At 33.9% G+C, this 5,000-nt stretch overlaps 1 pseudogene; it reads right to left on the bottom strand.

The window, feature by feature from the left end:
* Nucleotides 1–3,382: 3,382 nt before the first annotated feature.
* The window catches only part of LOC137653159 (LIM/homeobox protein Lhx1-like), a 57,896-nt pseudogene continuing 56,278 nt past the window's right edge, over nucleotides 3,383–5,000 (bottom strand).

Raw genomic sequence — 5,000 nt, 5'->3', positions numbered from 1 at the left:
CGCGTAACAGACATAGCCTGACACAGATCATACATCAACACTAATTATTTGAAATTCTAAATAAAAAGAAAGTTTGAAATAAAAATTGCCTTTCGTATTTACACTGCAAATTATTAATAAATAATGAAAAAAATTGGAATGGACAAGAATAAAGGCTATACTTGCCTACAAAATGAAAGAACAATTCATACCGATGATATTTGCTATTAGTATGGGGAAATCATGGCCTCGTTCAACGAACCTTTTTAAATCTATACTTATTTTTCAACACATTTTCATACAGGAACAATTACATGTATTATTAACTCTACCTTCTTTTTTTTTTTTTTTTGGGGGGGGGGGGGGTAAATATACAATATCACTTATAAATCAATAGGGAAATGCATGATAGAAATTCCCTTATACATAATGATGAAAATTACCTTACGTGAGCTTGGATTCGTAAAGATCTGTATACTGTTCATGTTATATGGATAATACAGTTATATACATGCGTGCACTGATGTTTACATGTTATCAGTTATATAAATACGTGTGCCTTGCTCACAACTTCTATGGGAATATTTTTCATCCTTGTTTATTATTTTTTCCATGATTGAATAGATTTTAGATATTTCAAAATAGCCTCTCGATTATTTTTTCAAGATATCTAAATTCGTACAATGTGAAAGTAGTATATAAATGGCGTACGTACTGATAGCATAAAATGAATTGGATTATCATGTTGCATTTAATATTTATTGTCAGTATATTATCAATATATTTTCAAGTTCAATAGCTAGTAAGCTACATTCTGTTGAATTTTATTGTATATCTACATTTATGAATTCAAGTTTTATCTCATGCTTTAATTTCCTTAAATGATTTAGGTTTTATGTTTGCTCATACGCACATAAATATGTATCTACACACACACACACACACACATATATATATATATATATATATATATATATATGTGTGTGTGTGTGTGTGTGTGTGTGTATGTGTATGTATAACAGTGCATGTAGCTTGACATTAATTTCCGAAGAAACAAACCAACGTTCGCAAGAATTTATGGAAACAAATTAATTTTGCGAGCAACATTTATTTGTATTCATTTTTCTTGGCTATCGACAACCTTTATTACCTGTCAGTGATGAAGCAATTCCTCCAGTTTTTCGTGTTTAAATGTGTTAAAGTAGCTCCTCCAGTTTCTTGTGTTTGACCAACTGGACGACTGCACAAAAATTGGAGTTGATCGAACCGTGTAAGGTTTGTTCAAGTAGTTTCCTATATACTGTATATATATATATATATATATATATATATATATATATATATATATATATATATATATATATATATATATATATATATATATATATATATGTATATATGTCTGTGTGTTTGCGTATTTATGTATATCTATATGATATACTGCATATATACATAGACACCTGCATGTGTGTATATATATATATATATATATATATATATATATATATATATATATGTGTGTGTGTGTGTATGTGTGTGTGTGTTTATGTGTATTTGCTTATTGTGAGTAAGGTTTTTACGCATGTTTGTGTCGTTTTGAGTGGATTACCGAAATAGCTTCCGCTTTTTTTCATAATTTTGATAGAGAGAAGTTTGAAAGTTCTGTGTGAGGCGAAGCTAGATAGCAATCTCTTAACTGGTTTATATATATATTTGATAATAGTGATTGAGATATATGGATGGGTGTTTTTGTGTTTGTGTGTGTGTATGTGTGTGGGGGGGGGGGGAGCTGGGGAAGGGTAGGGTGGTGAAAATATTTGAGGGTCGCACTTAGGTTTGGTGTTCGTCTTCGGAAATATATGGCCAGACCATGGAACAAGCTCTATAAAGGAAGTCTTGATACTTTTGCATTTTGCTGGATTTATACCAATATTTTCCTTAGATATAAAGTATTGGGTCATGATCTAGTTTGATATAAGATATACATAAGAATTTATGTTGATAATCGCTTATTGTATTTGTGTTGAAATAAACTTTTCATACTGCATGTATACCATAAATGAACAAGATAAGTTTTATATATGTATGTGAGTCTCTCTCTCTCTCTCTCTCTCTCTCTCTCTCTCTCTCTCTCTCTCTCTCTCTCTCTCTCTCTCTCTCTGTATATATATATCTATCTATATATATATATATATATATATATATATATATATATATATATATATATAGATATATATGTTTGTATGTATGTATAATCATGTATCCATCCCTTAAAGCATATATTTCCTGAACGTATGTTTGCATCTATATGTTTACCTACATGTTTACATTGCGCAACTAAATAGCTTTATCTGTAGTGAATGATATGAGTGCTCGATATAACTGATATGAACAACTTCCTTTATAAAGTGTTATACCATGATCTGGCTAGCTAGATCTACACATAGGAACATAGAACACAGACACAGTATAATCTCTGTTATAAGGTAGGGGATTTAGACCCCCTCGACCACCATGGGAGATTGGTTTTCCATATATAAATATCTATATTTTAATTTTTTTTTTTTAAATTAACATCTTCGTAGATACCTCTACCGGGGAGAGGGAAAAACGAAGATGACCTGAAAAAGAAGAAGAAGAAGAAGAAAAAATTTGGGGCAGCAGAACCTTTGGGAGGGCAGCGATAGAGTTTACACAACGTGAGGATACTTCTCCATGGGTTTTATGATCTAGGATATCGGTGCACAAAAAGGATATGGAGAGCGAGTGACAGTGTGATATTGACCTGCGCAGATACTCCCTCGCAGTCATGTTACATTGTCTTCCTCTTAGTTGTTTTTCTTCGTATTTCTTACTTTTCTGTATTTTCACTCACTGTGTTTTTTTGCGTTCGGTATGGGGTGTTGCCTGCCGTCACACCCTTCGATTGTTTTGCTGGAATTTATCCCGTTTGTTTAGATGTCCTTTCTTTTTTATCTAATATTCCTAAGCTCTTTATACTAAGATTGCAGAATGTTTCCATCGCTGAGGCGTTATTTTCCTTTGGCGGGGCTTTTTAGTTCAATTCTCTCTGGGTATTTTCACCTGCGATACATTGATTTTTCTTTGCAGGTTTTCACCACGTTTATCTGACTTTGCAGGCTGTCAGAATTCTGCACCACAGACACAGCAAATTGCCAAAATAAACTTTTATAGAATTGCGTGAATTTGCCATTTTTCTTCTTTTTTTTTTTCTCGTCTCCCTGTATTTCTGTCTTTGTGGTCACGGGGCCTGACGGTTCCGTCAATTCTGGCGGCAAGATTCACCATCTATAAAACACGCCGCTATAAACTCTTAAAACTCTCCTTCTCCCTCTCCCCATCCCCCGCCCCTACCTCTTTCTTCTTCTCCCTTCACCCCCCTCCCCCTATAAAACACAAATCACTTCAGGGCACCCAGTTTCATCCTCTCCCAACACTCATTAAAACATTTACAGCCACTTTTATGATGTACAGGAGAGCGATGTGATAAACCTCGGATCGCGAGCTCTCTTTCTCTTTTTTGAGCTCAAATAAAAAACTCACTATTTTTTTCTTCTCTTTCTTTTCCGTTCCATTTGTCTTCAAGTATCACGTTGCTCCGATTCTATTTTAACGTTTTTTTATTATATCTGTCTAATTTTTCGTCTTGTTTAATTAGCTCGTCTTGTCTTTCCATTGCATTTTCATAATGTTCAATCTCATTTCCTTTCTAAAGGTTCACGGAACGTGTTTTGATCCTGTTACTTTTTTGCCAGCTTTCTTTTTGGTTTCTGCGAATTTGATTTTTCCAGCCTTATTTTTTCTATTATTTAGGCGGTTTTCGGATATATTTGACCCGTGCCATTTAAAATGTCCCTTTTTCATTTATTCATTTATCAATAAAGCATTAATTATAGGTATATCACGATGCCAATTGAAGAAAGGTCTGTGATGTCATGTACAATTGAGAATAAAAGAAATCGATCAAGTTTAGAGGTCTTTGAGAAGATGTCACCGTGTATAATAGAAATGGTTGATATCTTATTAACAATTATGTTACAAAGTCATTACAGCAGTGAATGCAATAGTTAGATACACTTTTCATTATTATCACTGCATAGTTCAGACATTTAAAGAGTCGAGTATGTGTTACTGCTTTTGTTAGTTCGTTTATGCGAGAATCACTTGCTGGAAGTTCTTTGTATGATTTTTCTGTCCTGTGATTTTTTTTTCTCAAAAGCATTTAGTATCGTCAAGTATTACATTATTGTTCTACCTACTAAAGAGATGAATCGATACAGTTTTCCGATGTGGGTTGTTTGCTAGATGAAATTTCCTTGATGCAGAAGCCTTCCTTCGAATCAGCTTTTGTTATCCTTTTTTTATTTCCCTGTTCCCCCGGGGACATTTCGGACGCCCCCCTTTTAGGAGCCCGGGGGTGGAGGCGGGGAGACGGAGACACTGGGCGTCATGGGACTCCTCGGTGGGTGGCAGGTAACACGGTAGGACGCCTCTGGTGACGTCACAGGAGAGCAAGTCTCTCGATCTCTGACGTCATCAGAGGTCAGCTTCATGTCACCACACCAGGCCCTCATTTACCTGGTGGTCAAAATTACCGCTTTGTCCTGGAAAGAGAAAATATAAACGTCACATGGGATGAAGACCAAGAATCCGCCAGTACAGTATTGTATAAGATGCTAGAATATGTAATAACTTTCAAAATCAAATGAGAAAATTAAGAGCGTTTTACTGGTGCATAAATAGTCCTTAGAAAAAGGTTAATCTTCCACCACACTTAAACGGAAGGGTTTGATACACATTTTGATCGTAAAATTTGTAAATTTGTAAATTGTATATTGGATGCTGTTTTTTTTTTTTTTTTTTTTTTTTTTTTTTTTTTTTTTTTTTTTTTTTTTTTAAGAATTTTGAATGGGGTGCTATAAAAGTAACATTCTGTATAGTTTACTCACACAATTTTCAGCAGAAAACAATTATTTAGAATATATCATATGCTATGTATG

This window comes from Palaemon carinicauda, chromosome 14, assembly GCF_036898095.1.
Source record: "Palaemon carinicauda isolate YSFRI2023 chromosome 14, ASM3689809v2, whole genome shotgun sequence".
NCBI classification, from domain to species: Eukaryota; Metazoa; Arthropoda; class Malacostraca; order Decapoda; family Palaemonidae; genus Palaemon; species Palaemon carinicauda.
This window is presented reverse-complemented; position numbering and strand designations above follow the sequence as displayed.